Raw genomic sequence first — 17611 nt, forward strand, 5'->3', positions numbered from 1 at the left:
ACCCCTACCTCATCCGAGATTTCCCGTGTGAGGTTTTTGAAATATTTCCCTAGTTGTAAAATGCCCTCATCCGTCATTTTGCCGCATGGGGCTGGCTTGGGACAAGTCCAAAAATCCCCCTCATCCGGCGTTTTGCCGTCTAGGATGTTTAATATACTCCCATCCAGCATTGTGCCGCATGGGACCCCTTTGAGCCAACTTTGTTTTTATTCAGACTAGTCATAAGTAACCCCATCCGGCCTTTAGCCGTATGGGGGTGGTTTGATCAACCTTTGCTTTCAAACATCTTTCAAATTGCCCCCATCTGGCATTTAACCGTATGGGGGTAGTTTGAGCAGCCTTGGCTTTTTCTCAAACATCATTCAAATTGCCCCCATCCGGCATTTAACCGTATGGGGGTCGTTTGAGCAGCCCTGGCTTTTTCTCAAACATACAAATAGCCCCCATCCGGCTTTTACCCGTATGGGGGTCGTTTGAACTTCCTTGGCTCAAACTTTGTTTCAAATTGCCCCCATCCGGCTTTTAACCGTATGGGGGTCGTTTGAGCAGCCTTGGCTTTTTCTCAAACGTTGTTTAAATTGCCCCCATCCGGCGTCTAACCGTATGGGGGTTGTTTGAGCAGCCTTTACCTTTTTCTCAAACATACAAATAGCCCCCATCCGGCTTTTACCCGTATGGGGGTCGTTTGAGATTCCTTGGCTCAAACTTTGTTTCAAATTGCCCCCATCCGGCTTTTAACCGTATGGGGGTCGTTTGAGCAGCCTTGGCTTTTTCTCAAACGTTGTTTAAATTGCCCCCATCCGGCGTCTAACCGTATGGGGGTTGTTTGAGCAGCCTTTAGCTTTTTCTCAAACATACAAATAGCCCCCATCCGGCTTTTAACCGTATGGGGGTCGTTTGAGCAGCCTTGGCTCAAAACTGTTTCAAATTGCCCCCATCCGGCATTTAACCGTATGGGGGTCAATTGAGCAGCCTTGGCTCAAACATTGTTTCAAATTGCCCCCATCCGGCTTTCAACCGTATGGGGGTCGCTTGAGCAATTTCCAGCCCATCTCTGCTAACCCTCATCCGGGACTCCACCGCTTGGGGGGCTTTTAAATGAGCTTCCAATTAAACATGTCTGATCTATTTTTCTTTATTTCAGCTTCAAACACATTCGGAGATTTCCGCCTGTGTAGGTTTCAAGCCACCATCTCAGCAAATTCCAACCTCCAAAGGTACCGTCTGCACCCTTTTTCAATTCTTTTTGTTAATTTTCCGGTTGCATAGATAGGATATGGACCCTTCAATTATACACTCGGCACAGCCTACGACTGCTGTCAGGCGGTCACCAGGAGAAGCCATCAAAGTGGACCAACTGGAAGAGCAAATTTTATGTCGTCTCTTCTCCTTCCACTTCCCTAAATCACCGGCTGCGGCGGTATTATAAGCACCCGGCATTGCTGGGCAAAAAATGCGCGCTCCCGAAAGTGCCGTCTGAGGCCTGGGACCAAATAATGGAGACGGGTCTCTTCCTCAAAACGACCCATCTGATGGAGGACGGTAGTGAAATCATCGTCCCAAAGTTCTGGGTACCCCTCCCGGAATGGTTAAGGGACGAGTCCTTCTTGTCCCTTTGCAATCTAAGTTCAATGTTTAAAAAGAGTAGGTTCATTAACCCATCCGGTATTCTGACGCCTGATTATGCGTACACGCTCTAACTCGAATTTCCCTTTTTTGCAGGTAAAGCTAAAAGAATGGTGCCTCCTGAAAAGACACCTGCCTTCTCAGCTATTGAGCTGAGAAAGAAGCAAATTGAAGAGAAGAAGGCGGCACTGGCCGCCAAGAATGCTGGGGTAAAACCTCTTCCATTTCTTTCCGGATGATATATGATGAGCTGCCTTTGTTTCTAACTGATTGCTTTGTTTTGACTATTTTCAGGGTGGAACCCAAGGCATGCCAAAATCACTAGCAAGCATGCACAAAAGACCGGCTGGTGTGATACCCCAGCCGGCTTCAAAAGCTCCAAGGCTGCCAGGTCCACCTTTGGCAGCTAGTCCTGCAAAGAGGACGTCTGACCCTGCCAGGCCAACCACTGCAGGGAAGAGCCTGCAGCTAACGCCGAGTGCTTCGGCGGGCCAGACCCGGATGGGATCTGGCTCAGATGCGGCTGGGGGGGATGGTACCCCACAGCCTGAACAAGGTAAAACCTCTGCCTTTGACCCCCCCTGGCCGCTTGGGCATATGAGAGTCAAAACTCAAGCAAGCCAGTCTGGGGGCTCCTCTGGCAGCCGCATGAATATAGGCGGCGCCTATGCCCAGTATCTGACAGACAACCCTTCCTTTGCAGATGACTCTACCAGCCGGCCCGACTACAACCAATACGCCAAGAGAATGGTCAAGACTCTGACCCGTTCTGAAAAGGAGGCGGTGCCGGCTGTACACCAGGTTAACCTGGATCGCATCAACTCTCTTCTTGCTGAGGTAAATAACCCGAATGCCCTATGCTTTTCTCAAGCTCTGCTTTTGCCGGATGAGTAGTAATTATCATCATTAGTTCCAACTCCTTTTCCGGTTGGTACCATAGGTGATGCTGAGAGTGGACGGGCTCCGAGTCCCCTTGCGTAAAAAGCAAGAGGAGGTAAGAGACGCTCAGAAGCGTGCCCTTGACCTAATTGACGTTAGTCAATTTCACACTATTAAATATGATTTGGCAACTAAAGAGAGAGAGTTGCAACAGGAGGAATTACTGAAAGAGGCTGTGCTGGCTGGGGATGAGGCCAAGAAGAAAGTTGATGAACTTGAGCTTAAGGTCAAGGACCTCCAGGCTGATCTCAGAGCTCTGGAAGGAGCTGACAAGGAAAATGCCAACCTCCGCCAGAAGAACAGCGAGCTGACTGTCCAACTCACTAATATTCAGGCGGCCCACAAAAAGGAGCTGAACAAGGAACTCAGCCGACTGCGAGGAGCGCATGAAGCTGGCTTGGGGCCTCATCCATCCGGACTCTGACTTTGACTATTTCAACCTCCGTTACTTGTATGCTTCTGAAGTTTATGAAGCTCGAGTACTCGGCACTCCTGCCCCTCCTCCTTTCGACGAGTGGGCTGAGAAGGGGTTAGGGTCAGAGCCGGATGGGGTGCCAATGGGAAACCAGCCGAAGCAGCTGCAAGAGCAGACGACTGAGACTCAGGTTGGGCAAGCTCAAGGGTTGGAGCAGCCTCAGCAACAAGAGCAACAGCAAGATTGATATTTTCTTTTTTTTTTTTTCTTTTTTTTTTCAGCCTGCGTGCCGTGTATTTTTGATGTATCTTTCCCGGACAGAGGTCCGGCTAACATTTCAATTAGATTAATATTAATCTATTAACCGACAGTCGGTTTTGCTATCTCTATTATTAGCATTTCAGCCGTTCTATATATGCCGTTTATATTAATCTATTAACCGACAGTCGGTTTTGCTATCTCTATTATTAGCATTTCAGCCGTTCTATATATGCCGGATGAAGAAGAGACCACAATATGCCCCTGAAATGGCTACCTGTTTACCCCAACAGTAGACTGGCAGTCGTTTCATGGAAGCCGGATGGGGGGTCAGTGACTGACCTAACCTTGCCCCGTCTGGTACAATTATATATAGGATGGGATGTAAAACCGTTTAGGTGGTTACGGTGGCCCATTAGGAATTTCATTTTTCCGGATGGACCTCTTTTGGGTCCTTGCCGGATGAATGCTAGATGCAAAGGATCATTTCTAACGGCTGAAAAATTGTTTTAGACAAATGCCGTTGAGTTATTGGATCGCTAGAACAATGTTCCACCCAGAAGGGAGCTGTTCTCTTCAGTGATTCACCCGGATGGGTGTCACCGGATGACTGCTCTTTTTGGAGCAGTGGTTTTAACAAGTGTTCTTCCGTCTGTGTTCTTGCACTAGACAGGTGCAAATACAATTGTATGAATGGAAATTATATGCTTTCACATTTCAATCCTTAGAAGTAGTACTTTTTCAAGTTATCTACATTCCAGGTACGAGGCAGCCGCATTCCGTCTGGGGTTTCCAGGCGGTATGTGCCGTTTCTAACTTCTTCAAAAATCCGGTAGGGTCCCTCCCAGTTTGGGGTTAGTTTCCCTTGTTCGTATGCCCTACCGGTTGCTTCAAGCTTCCGTAATACAAAATCTCCAACTTTGAGGGGGCGTTTAAGCACCCTTTTGTTGTAGGCCCTCGTCATTCGAAGGCGGTAGATTTCATGACGCAAGGCGGCGTTGCCCCTTCTTTCTGGAAGAGTATCCAGAGACAGGCGCATGGCTTCCCAATTTGCCTCTTCATCATACAACATGATTCGAAGTGTTGGCTCATATAATTCAATGGGAAGCACCGCCTCTGTGCCATATGCCATAAGGAATGGAGTTTCACCGGTTGACCCCTTCTCAGTAGTTCTGATGGACCAAAGAACGTGAGTTAACTCTTCTGCCCAAAGCCCGCCTGCCTTCTCGATCTTTTTCTTTATGCCGCCTGAGATGAGCTTGTTGAAAGCTTCAACTTGACCGTTTGCTTGCGGACGGCCAACGGATGCAAAGTAGTGGGAAATCCCTTGATCTTGCAACCAAGTCTTTAGGACAGGCGTTTCCAACTGGGGGCCATTGTCAAAGACCATTGACATTGGTACACCGAACCGGGTGATGACATTTCTCCAAATGAAGGAGATGACATCCTTAGTTTTGATGCCCTTTACCGCCTCGGCCTCAACCCACTTGGTGAAGTAATCAACAGCCACTAAAATGTATCTTCTGCCGCCTGGGGCAGGAGTGTATGGCCCCAAAATATCCATGCCCCATTTTGCAAAGGGAATTGGGCTGTGAATAGCTGTCAAATCAGTTACCGGCTACCTTATCAGCCGGCCGAACCTCTGGCACTTGTCGCATCTTTTCACCAGATCTAATGCATCCGCCTCTAGTGTAGGCCAAAAGTATCCTTGCCGCCGGGTTCTTTTGGCGAGGGTCCTCCCGCCAATGTGAGATCCACATAAGCCGGCGTGGAGATCTTCCAGTATTTCCTTGCCCCGTTCTGGGGTAACACACTTGAATAGCGGCTGCAAGTAACCCTTCCGGAACAGTTCACCGTTGTGCATTGCGAAGCTTAATGCTCGTCTTTTAAGAGCAGCTGCTTCGGATGAGGTTTCCGGTAGAGTGCTGTCTACCAAGTAATTCCGGATGGGGTCCATCCAAGTGGAGCTTCGATCTAGAACTCCAATGGGGTCATGTTCAATGCTTTTCTTTTCCATGACTTCCAAGAAGACTGATCTAGGCGTATCACATGTGGCGGAGGATGCAAGTTTGGATAGTGCATCCGCCTGATTATTCTCGGATCTGGGTACTTGACTTAGGTTGAATTCATCAAATGCCCCAGCCTCCTCTTTGACCGCCTGTAGATACATAATCATCACCGGATGGGTGGCCTCGTAGTCACCGTTGTACTGGCTAACGATGAGTTGGGAATCTGAGCAGGCATCAACTTTCCTTGCCCCGACTGCCTTACACATGCGTATACCGGCTAGCAGGGCTTCGTATTCAGCTTCATTATTCGAAGCTTGAAACTTGAATCGTAGAGCATACTCGTATTTGTCCCCCTCCGGAGAGTGAATAATTACACCCGCTCCGCAACCATTCAGCGTAGAGCTCCCGTCTACATAAACCCTCCAAACTTGATCAGTTTTATCCGGCTGTATTGGCCTTGTCATTTCAACGATGAAGTCGGCAAACGCCTGACCCTTCACTGCTCGCCTGGGTTCGAAAGTGATTTCTAAGCTTTGGATTTCCACAGCCCATTTAATCATTCTTCCGGATGACTCTAAAGTGGTCATAGGCCTTTTGAGCGGCTGATCAGTGTAAACGGTCACCGGATGTGCTAAAAAATACGGTTTCAGCCGCTTGACTGCTATGAACAAAGCCAGACCGAATTTTTCGATCATGGGATAACGAAGTTCAGCATTCCGGAGTACATGGCTTATAAAGTATACCGGGAGCTGATTACCGTCTCTCTCAACAAGGAGGACGGCGCTCAAGGAGTGATCCGAGACGGCCAAGTACATGTAGAGAGCCTCCTGGGGTAGGGACTCACCAATCTTGGCAAAGAATGCAGGTGTTGCTTCAGCCGTTGAAATGCCGCCTCAACCTCTTCACCCCATTCAAACCTTGACCTCTTTTTGATTGCTTGAAAGAAATATAGGCACTTGTCACCTGACCGGCTGAGGAATCTCCCCAATGCCGCCTGGCAACCGGTAAGCTTTTGAGCCTCCCTGACGGTACGTGGCGACTGCATGTCAATCACCGCCTGTACTTTGTCCGGATTGGCCTCTATGCCCCTCTGATCAATCAAAAATCCAAGAAACTTCCCGGACTCAACTCCAAAGACGCATTTTTTTTGGATTTAACATGATTTTATGCCGTCTGAGGGTGGTGAGAGTTTCTCGGAGGTCGGCTAGATGATTCGCCCGCAGCTTTGATTTGACAATCATATCATCAATGTACGCCTCCACGTTCCTTCCAATCTGATCATAAAAGACCGAGTTCATCATTCGCTGGAAAGTAGCAGGCGCATTCTTCAACCCAAACGACATCACCGTGTAGCAATATAGCCCTTGATCTGTGACGAAAGCCGTCTTCTCTTGGTCTTTCTTCCACAAGGGTATCTGATGGAAGCCGGAATAGGCGTCCATGAAACTCATCAGGGCATGGCCGGCTGTAGAGTCTACCAAATGATCTATCTTTGGAAGCGGGTAGCTATCTTTTGGACAAGCCCTGTTGAGGTCCGTGTAATCTACACACATCCGCCAGGTTCCATTCGGCTTTTTCACAAGGACGACATTGGCTACCCAATCCGGGTAGTAACATTGCCGGATGAATCCAGCATCCAAGAGTTTCTTGACCTCGGTTGCTGCCGCCTGGGACCTTTCCTCGCCATGGTTCCGTTTCTTTTGCCTGACCGGCTTCTTCTTAGGATCCACAGCGAGTCTATGTACAGCAAGATCCGAACTTACACCCGGCATCTCTTCTACTTCAAAGGCAAACACATCTTTGAACTCCTTCAGCAAAAGGAGCAAATCTGATCCCAAACTTTCAAACGCAGCCGTTCCAACCTTGACGGTTCTGTCTGGCCGGCTGTCTTCAAGGACCATCAATTATTTCTCCAGCCGGCTGAGGGCGAAGGACGTTTGTCCTCTCCCCGGACAGTGATTGCTATTGTTTCTCCTTCACAGGCGCCAGTTGGTCCGCCTTCCTCTTTTTACCGGCTGGCTTTGTAGCCGGTAAGCTTTGATCACAGTCGTCAAGTTCAACAATTTCTTTCTCTTGACCGCCTGTGTCAAGCGTTGGTTTGATGTCCAAGAGGTAACACTCTCTCGCCATCTTTTGGTCCCCACTCAAGGAACCGACTGTGCCATCATCCCTTTCAAACTTTATCAACATTAGAGATGGGATGATGACTGCCTTTGAGAGGTTAAGGGTTGGACGGCCAATAATCAGATTGTAGGCAGTCAGCTCTTCTACAACAAGAAACTTGACAACCATATGCCGGCCCTTACCCTTCTCTCCGAACCGGATGGGTAGATCAATCATGCCCACCGGATGTACTACTCCTCCCCCAAAACCTACAAGAGGGTATGAGGCCGGAAGCATGCTACTGGGCTTATACTTGAGTTTCTCCAAGCACTGGTAGCTGATGAGGTCGGATGAGCTCCCGGTATCAATCAAGATCCGACCAACTCTTTGATTGGCGATTTTGCACTCGATGACTATGGGGTCATCATGAGGCCGCCTGACCTCGCCCCTATCTCTCTCGGAGATGTTAACTTCCGGAAATGAATATTCAGACGACTGGCCCTCATCCACTGAGTTGACCAGTTTCCGAATGTTGTCTTTTGTGCCCCGGATGGTAGGCCCACCTCCCGCAAATCCACCGGCTATGGTCAGGATGGTTTCCTCATCCGTATCCGATTGAGTAGCCGTCTTCTTTGGGGGTGGTCCTCTTGCTTGTTTAGGAGTACCCCTTGACTTGGAAAGATAAGATTTGAGAGCCCCCTCATCAGCGAGCCGGTCGAAGAGCCGCCTGAGGCTAAAGCAACCCTCAGTGTCGTGGCCAATTTCCTCGTGAAAAAGACAATATTTGCTCTTATCCCGGGCGCTTAGAGGACTCTTCATAGGAGACGGTTTTTCAAGATTCAACCGGTCCTTTACTTCGTTGAGAATGGAGGCACAGTCCTTGTTGAACTCGTACTTTGGCACATACGGATCCGACCTCTTCCTTTTCTGGAAAGGTTGTCCGGATGAGTCTGCCGCCCATACCCCCTTTCTCTTGTCTTCCTTTTTGGCCGACTGGGTAGGCCGACTCTCTTTTTTATCGGATCTTTTGTAATCCGTTGGAAGTTTAACAACACACAATTCCACTGCCTGAATGTAGGCCTCCGCCTTCATGAGCGCCTCGTGAAGAGTGGAGACCCTCTTCCTAACCAAGTCAAACTTAAAAGTTGATCCATCTTTTAAGCCTTTGAAGAAATCAGTATAGGCAACGTCATCAGACAATCCATGGATTTGGATCCTCATCAGGTTAAACCGCCTGACATATGACCGGAGCCCCTCTTTGTCTCCCTGTTGTATTGCCCCTAGATCAAGGCTTGTTTTCTTGGCAGGGATGTTCATAGAAAAGTTGGACGTAAACCAGTAGGCCAAGGTCCTGAAATTATTGATGCATCCGGCTGGGAGGTTACCAAACCAACGTTGAGCAATCCCTTTCAACGTAGCCGGGAAGCACCGACACCATGAGACGTCATCCAAACCCTGCAAATACATCAGGTTGGTGTATGCCATAAGGTGATCTTCCGGGTTGGTGGTACCGTCGTAGGCGCCTACCAACACGTTTTTGATTTTAGACGGCTGGGTCATCTCGGTGATTTCTCTGGAGAACGCCGTTGGCTGTTCCCCAAGGTTGAGCAGCCGGAGCTGCCAGTCCATAGGCTGGACGGGCGGCTGATGCTGCCCCCCGAAAATACCTGCCTGTGCATAGGGGGATCCAAAGGGCGTATACGGTGTTCCATGCACTGCCGGTTGGATCATATGGGGGCCGGATCGAGCGAAAACCTCGCTCGTCCGGCTGTCATTGTTTGTTCTCGAGTGCCTTCCTGAGGTGGCATTGAAGCTGTCTCGAAAGGTCGATGTTGATGCCGACTCGGATCGCTGAGTCTTTTTATCTTGGATGAGCGTCCGGGCGTCAGAATAGACTTTCTTGGTTCCATCCGACTGAATGTACCGGACGGGCTTTCTGACTCCATCTGTAGGAGTGTGCATCTTTGAGAAATCAAAGAGCCTAGCCGGCATGTTTGACTTCGGATGCGGGGTAGATGGTCTACCCTTTACTGTTTTGGCTGTCTTTTTACCGTGACGCCTTTCTTCCGCCTGACCCTTACGGGGGCCGGCTGTATAGTCCAGAAGGCCTTTGATCTCTCCTTTGAAGCTCATCATCATATTCATGAGCTCATCTTTGGAGACTGGGGAGTCTCCAGCGGTAGAGGTTAACCCAAGCGGCCCCCTAGTTGGCTTGCTAGGAGCCGCCTGGTTCCCTTCCCGTTCTCTCTTATCTTTGGAACGGGTGTTCTTGGTCCTTAAAGAGCCATCCGCAGCAGTGCAGGCTTCCAAGTCATAGTTATCGGCTGTATCTTGGTCCGAATGGACCTCAACCTCCCCAGTAGGCAGATTGCCTTTACCAGGTAGTATAGGCTCAGATGTCATCTAGAAAGTACTCTCCCCACAGACGGCGCCAGATGTTTGGGGGTATTTTATGTCCTTCGGGAGAGTTACAATTTCCTAGCAGACTTCCTTCTTACGCCTGTACTTGCACAAGTAACGGAGACTCCGGATGGGGGTGGGAGTTCCGCCTCCGAAGATTAAGTTAGTATCTTTTCGAAGTGGAATAAGAACAATAAAAGCTTCTCGGTTCGAGAGCGTTTCAGTAGGTTTGGGCTTTGTTTGTTTTTTGTGTGGTTGCAATTAATGTGTGTTCTCCATAAATGAGGTCTACCCTTACTATTTATAGTAAGGGAGAACTGTACCTCAATTAGGGTATAAGGGACACGTGTCGCAAAGGGATTGGGCCTTTGCAGACCGTTGAAAGATTGACACGTGTCAAGCCTTTATTGGGCCACGTGTCTTAGGGTATTTTCACCCTAAACGGTTCAGAACCACGAAAAGAGGATCGGGGTTGATGGTACGAAATGAGTCATGGAGTCACATTCACCTGCATTGGCCTCTACTCGATTCTTATAGTGAAAAAATATTTCTTGCGATCTTAAGGCATACAAACAAAGATTCAATTTGCTCCAAACTAAACTAGGCTAAATTAGTTGATTATTAATGCAACACTATAATTCTAAATATTAGTGACCACTTGATTAAACAACAAGATTAAAAGGAACCTAAACCGGTCGTCCAAATTATCTTATTAGTCGTGAATTTCAATTACATATTCCCTTTAAACATGTAATATGGTGATCAATAAATATAATAGAATGAGGAATAATATTGAAAGCAATTTAACCATAATATCATTGTTAGTCAAATCATCAAAAAAATTAATAATAAGCCTAAACATGATACTAGCAATACAAATAATAATAATAATAAGTAATTGAATAAATTACTCACGTTCCGCGCTTCTTTAAATTGCTACATTATAAATAAAGCGTTAGTAACTTCAAAGAATAATAAATCAAATTGAAATTAAATTAAATAAAAGTAGAGTTGATTTGGTCAAAACTCTCAATCGGTTCCACCTTTCACGCCTTGCTTTAAGTACGGAACTTCGGGTATTGTATGGACTCCTTGGAGTGCTTAAGTGATGTATAATGAAAGAATAAAGGCTAGGTTTAATGTGAACTTAAAAGAGAGAGAAACAACATTCAAGTTACTACCTCAAAAATCGTAAATGAGCTTTATATTTATAGAGGAAATGTGAAGGATGCAGTCCGGAACCTTAAAAAATGAACGTCGATGAAGAAAAAGGTATTGTGGCACGGAAATGGGTGACGTGGCACAGTACTTGGTGCCGTCGCACGGTACCAAATTTCGAGAAAATGTGAAGGATGCAGTCCGGAACCTTAAAAAATGAGCGCCGATGAAGAAAAAGGTACCGTGGCACGGTACTTGGTGCCGTCGCACGGTACCAAATTCTATCATCATTTTAGGAAAAGATAGCGCCTTAAGAAAAGAATCTGAAAAATCTTGATGCCATGGCCTGGCAAAATTACCGTAGCACGATATTTAATACAGCTGCATGGCGCTTGGTACCGTGGCGCGGTACTTTCCAGTTTTTACAAGTTTTTAAAAATTGCATAACTTTAGATTCGTAACTTGGAATAAGGCATATAGTATTTCATTGGAAAGATATTTAAGTCTAATTTTCAACTCAATTTTAATCTGGTCAAAATATTGTGTAGATTTTAAGATATGGCTGTTTTAGTGAAAGGGTGTCGGTTTTGGGCGGAGTTTTAGTGTTTTGCTCATATCTCCTTCGTTTCAAATCGAAATTAGGCATATGATATATCGTTGGAAAACTTATTTCAAGAGCTATCCAAAAAAATAATATTTGGATCAAAATTATGAGGTCACAAAATCAGTTTTTCTCATTTTTTGGATTATGGTCACGAAAAGAGAAAAATAAGTCATGGTTTGTGGAAATGTGCTACGAATTGGATTTGTTTAATTGAATTAAATGGAAATGTGTTGGAATGAATATGGATTTTAATCACATCAAAGATTAAATACTCAACCCGACCAATAATGGCGGTAAAAGGTTGTTCATTATCGGCTTTGGTTTTGGGGAGACATTTTTAGGTGTCTATAACAGCAGAAGGTGCCACACCACAGCGCTTGGAACTGTACCATGACATCAGGTGCCGCACCATGCCACTTCTCTAGGTGTGAGCAGCTGTGAGCGTATGGTGAGAAGGTAACACTTAGTGGTTCATGCGTAGATATCCTAGTGCGTGCGCACCACTGGACTTTCATTTTCGAGTTTTTGCTCTTTCTATAAAAAGGTCTTGACTTTTCCATTTTTGGTGGGTGAAATTTTTTTCTAGTACAATTATTAATTTTCCAAATTTAGATCGAGAAAGTAGAGAGATAAAGACTTGGATACTTGATTTGTACTTCAAATTTCCTTTAATCACTGATAATTAGTAAGATTTTCTTCCTTTAATTCTAATTCTCTTAGTTTAATTTCTTGCGTAATTTTGGGGCTTGGTTGATTTTGTTTGAGTTTTTATTAGTTTCTTAATTATTTGAAGTTCTCCTTGATTACTTGATAATGATGATTCTCTTAGTTTTGTTTCTCTAATTCAACATCCTTAGTGAGTAATTTCCTTAGCTAGTGTGTGGGGGAAGCAAGTATGATTGATGGATTGTTGCTAATTTGGGAATTTAGGTCAATTTATTGTTTTGATTAAATTTATTAATGGAATTGTGCATGTATTTAGCTTTATAGGAGTAGCTAACCTAGATGACTAAGCTAGATTGCATTGTAAATTCTTTAGATATGACCACTCGATTTAGAATTTGCAATTGTAGTTTGGTTTGAATTGTGATTCTCCTAATTTTTCATTCATAGTGGAGACCTAGCATGATGATTAGGCAATAACCTTTCGATCCCCTTCAATAGCATTTACCATTGGTCCTTGCGACAATTGATTGGCTTGATTTACCCCAAATTGGTACACTTATCATGAATGCATGTGGAACCTAATCGCTAGCACTTTGATATTTGATTTTATGTCAAAATCATTTCTTGTTTGTTTAGCTTAGTTCACACAACAACCACACACTCGTTTCGAAATAGCTTGACTTGAGACTATAGTGATCGACTTCCCATTCCTCGTGGTTCAACCAAACTTACCCTATCACTAGGATTAAGTTTGGAATTCTTATTTTTTGTTGACTTAGGAAGGCTATACGACAACATTATTTCTCCCTTTTGTCAAATGGCACCGCTGTCGGGGAATGGCGTTAGTTTGTTGCTTTACTTTTTTGAGTCTATTTCATTTATATTAAAAATACAAAAATATTTTTCTCTTTAGGCTACAGTTGTAGCTATGCTACTAATTTTTTCTTTGAGTTTTGCATGCATAGTACTCGCGCTCTTCCTCTTATGCCTTTTGATCCAGAAATTGAGAGGAAAATCACCAAAAGAATGGTAGCCACGAGATCATTGAGCCCTAGTACATCACAGGAAGAGTTGCATCAAGTGTTTGAACAAAAAAAAAGGGTGCACCACCTAGAGCCCTAGTACTTCGCATCGCAGCACCAAGAAGCAGCAGCACGCTGTGCTTGCTTGCGGTATGCGTGCCTTCGCATGGCAGCACCAAGCAGCAGCAGCAAGCTAGGGCCTCGCCTAGCAAAGCAGCATGCGTGGCTCGCTAGCAACACGCATGCGTTGGCTGGGCTATGCGTGCTTGCTGTGCTGGGCTTACTGTGCTGGGCTGACTGTGCTAGCTGGCAAGGCAGCCAGCTCACCATGGCATTGATGCCGGTTTAAGAGGAGTGGGGACTAAGGCTTAAAGCCATGCCTTGGGGAGCAAGGAAATGGTCCCCCCATGGTTATGGTCCTCACCTAACCTCTCCTCTCCTCATGCCACTTGTTGATTGCTGATTACATTGTTTAATAATTTATATTTTATTTAAATAAATTAGATGAAAAATGCAACTATCCCACATTGATCATGAATGGGAGTGAAGGTTGCATTTCCCTACAAATACCCCATGAGTGGGCATTTGGAAATCAACTTGAGTGGAACTTAAAAAGGCATCTCTTATTATTGAGAAAACCTTTAAGTTCGTAAAACTCTAGTTTTATACTTGGGTAAGTCTCGACTAACCCTCGAGACGAAGATCGTTCGGGTCAGGTCGTGGGTACAAGCCGTTGGAGGCCGTCACGCTTGTGAGGCTTTAAGCTTCGAAGTAAGAGCTCGGTTTACGAGCGAAGCACGCTTCAAGGGTATTACTTCTTTCTCCCTTTTCTTAATTATTGTTTAATTATGTTTATGCATGCTTTATTGCTTTAATTATTGGAGCGGGTCTTGGGCGAGTTTTTCTTCCGCATAGGGTTGGACGCTACGAAACCCAACAGCGGTATCGGAGCTGCGCTCTTTTTAATTATTGCAATTTGTAATTAATTAAGGTGATTTAAAATGGATTTATATTTCTGGTTGTGTTTTCTAATTGGATTAGAAGCTCGTTTTAATTAATTTTAAAACTCGTATTTTTATATTTTTGGCTGACGAACCCAGATTTCGACTGAAAAATAGTGATTTTTGGGTGGAATCGATGTTCTAGATGGTTTCTGACCCCTAAGGATTGTCCAGAAGCCAAAATCCTCCCTGAAATATGTTTTTCGAGGGGTTTTTAATTTTTGACGAAATTTTTTAAATCTTTATGCCTTGATTAATTTATGCATGTCAAGGGTAGATTAAATGCATTGTTGCATCCTTAATCTACAGCAATTTTAAACCATTTTAAGCATGGTTATGAAGTCATAATGTGTGCTTAAGTTGGTATGTCCATTTTCTCACATAAACTTGTTATTTCACAGTCATGCAAATCAATTGCATTAAAGTGTGAATGTTTATTGTGAATGTGAAATTTTAAAGTTCCTAGTATATTAAAGATCCAATCTTTAAGTGTTTAAATGGTTGGAACTTTGATTCTAATTTCCATGGTTGAACTAATTTTGGATTTAATCATTATTGTGTTGATTAAAGTCCTTAAAGTTCAAGTACTTGTGATTAAATTTTGATTAATCTTCATATTAGAAGATGTAATTTTGTTATTTTACACAAGTTAAAAGTTGGAATATTTTCATTGGATGATTGGTTTTATTTTCCAACTCCCTATTTTTTCAAAACTCATCATTAATTTACATTTGGGTTAAATTAATTATGGGTGTAGCCCTTCAGTTTTAAAGCATCAAGAAAGACCTAAATTATTGCAAAAGGTAATTTTGGATAATTTAGGCTTCTGCACCATTAAAATTGAATTTAATTAGGTTGGACTTATTTTAATTTCATTTTGCCCTAAATTGATTCTAAAATAAATTTTGGATTAATTTTATGTCAAATGTAAATCGAATTAAAATCCCGAGAAACGGCATGCAAATCGAGGCAAAAACACCCAAGCGTCACCAAGGCTAGCTGGCTGCCTAGTAGCCCACATGTGGCTGCCTATGGTGCGCACAAAGGGAATGCCTTGAAGTGCTTCTATGTGTGGCGAGGGGTTGCTGTTGCGTGCTGCCTAGTGCTAGGTGCGTGGCTGGGCTGCTGGAGTTGCTTGTGCGTGCTACTGGTCAACGAGGCAGCAAGCCCCAGCCAGCCTGCCATACGCTGCCAGGCGCCAGCTAGCAAGCTAGCATGCGCAGCATGCGTAGCGAGCTGCTGGTGCTGGCTAGCGTAGTACGCTACGGTGGGCGTGGCTGTTGGCACCTAACACAGGAGGCGCAACACATGGGCTGTCTAGCAGCCATGGTGCACAACCCTCGTGTTTTGAGGGTGGGCTATTTTTGCTTAAATTTTAGGCTATCGCTTTTGCAAAATTTTGCCGTTTTAATTTTATTTAAAATTTTAACGAGGTTAGACCTCGATTTTTCCGGCTCTTGCGAAATTTTAAATTTGACAAAATTTGGGTTAACCGGCTTAATTAATTAGATTAATTAAGTTGGATGCGGAATTTAGTGGGAGCTTGAGTAATTTCGTGAACAAATTGCTCCTTAAAACATAATATGTTAAACAACTTTGACTAGTTTTAATTAGGCGTGTTAATCGGATTAACCACCTAAGTTAGTTACTAGTTTTCGCGTGTTGTGCATTATTACTTGTTTTTCATCGTAAAATGCATGGGCCATTTACATATAGTGAATGGATGAATGAAAATATATTGTTTCACAGATTTCGTGAAAATGACAACTAGTGGGGCCCGATTAGGATAGAAAATACGGATTGCGTTTCGTTACGTATTTTTGTAAATTTAAATACGGTCTGCGAACCGTTGAGTATTTTTGTACCTTAATATTTAGATTAATCCTAGTCGTAGTAGCTAGTAATTTTATTTTTGCGAAGATGTCTCAAAACGGCGCTTCAATGAAGACGAGCCAAGATAAAGACCCTTGAAGATTTGAAGATTTCAAGGGGTCATGCTAGTTGCCAAATGCATCTATTTTTATGCTTTATATATATTAATGTGCTTATATATATATTTGAATTTTAGATGCATGTCTTGGATTTCAAAATGTTGCGATGATTAGTTAAGTTCACTTAAATCAACCAACATAGAAACCCTAGGTCCCTAAAATGTTGAGCTAAAAATTTGTCGTTCCAAGAACAACACTTACCGAACTAATGCGCGTACGTGATGGGCTACGCCAAAGCGAGGCATCACTACTTCCCTAGGAACGTAAGGTATACTAGGTATACGAGTTGATCTTAGTTAAGCTCAACAATATCAGTAAGGAGTCCTTAGATGTCGTGGCTGTTGGGTTTCGTAGTGACCCGACACTACGCGGAAGGAAACTCACCAAGACCCGCCCCTTAATTAAAGCAATTAAACAAGCATAATAAACTTAATCAAACAAGATTAAGAACAAGAATTATACCTTTGATGCATGCTTCGCTCCCAAAGAGCACTTACTTCAAAATCTTGAAAAGACGAGATCTCCGACGGATCGTACCCTCGACCCGACCCGAGCGTCCTAAGTCTTGAAGGTTAGTCAAGACCCGGAAAAAATAACTATGAGTTTTACGAATCAAAGGTTTACTCTTTTCTTAGAGTTGCCTTTTTAATTCCACTCAAGGTTGTTTATTTCCCAATACCCAAGCTTGGTATTTATAGGGAAATGAACCCTTGCATTTCATTCCCCAACCAATGTGGGAGAATGTTTAATTTGCTAATTAATTTATTTCTAAAATAAATCAATAAATAAATGCAAACACAATTCGACAAGTGTCAAAGGGAGAGAGAGCATTAGGTGAGGACCATGGAGAGGTGGGGGGACCAATGCCTTGCTTCCCAAGGCTTTCTCAAAGCCTTGGTCCCCACCCTCACAAAACCGCATCACCCAAGGCTGCTGGCCAGCTGCCAGCTAGCACGCCAGCTGGCTGTGCCAGCTAGCCCAGCATGCTAGCACAAGCCCAGTAGCAGCGCTGGTGCTTGCTGGTGCGTGATGGTGCTGGTGCCAGCAACCCATGCATCATCGCTGCACCATATGCTCGCATGGCCCAGCATGCATGCTGCTAGCGAGCCACACATGCTCGCCTCTCGCTTTGCTAGCTCGACAAGTGTCAGGGTACATATTTTGCCTAAATGGAGGAGCGTTTAGTTGGAAGAGTGCCAAGCAAAGCACCACTGCAGATTCTACAAGTGAAACCGAATACTTGGCAGCTTCGGAAGCAGCTAAGGAGGCAGTTTGGATTCGAAAGTTCATTACTGAAATTGGTGTTGTACCCTCCATCAAGGGTACAATAGATCTCTATTGTGACAACAATGGAGCTATTTCTCAGGCTAGAGAGCCAAGAGAGCACCAGAAGGTCAAACATGTCCAAAGGCGATTTCA

This window comes from Chenopodium quinoa, unplaced genomic scaffold (genome assembly GCF_001683475.1).
Source record: "Chenopodium quinoa cultivar QQ74 unplaced genomic scaffold, ASM168347v1, whole genome shotgun sequence".
Lineage (NCBI taxonomy): Eukaryota > Viridiplantae > Streptophyta > Magnoliopsida > Caryophyllales > Amaranthaceae > Chenopodium > Chenopodium quinoa.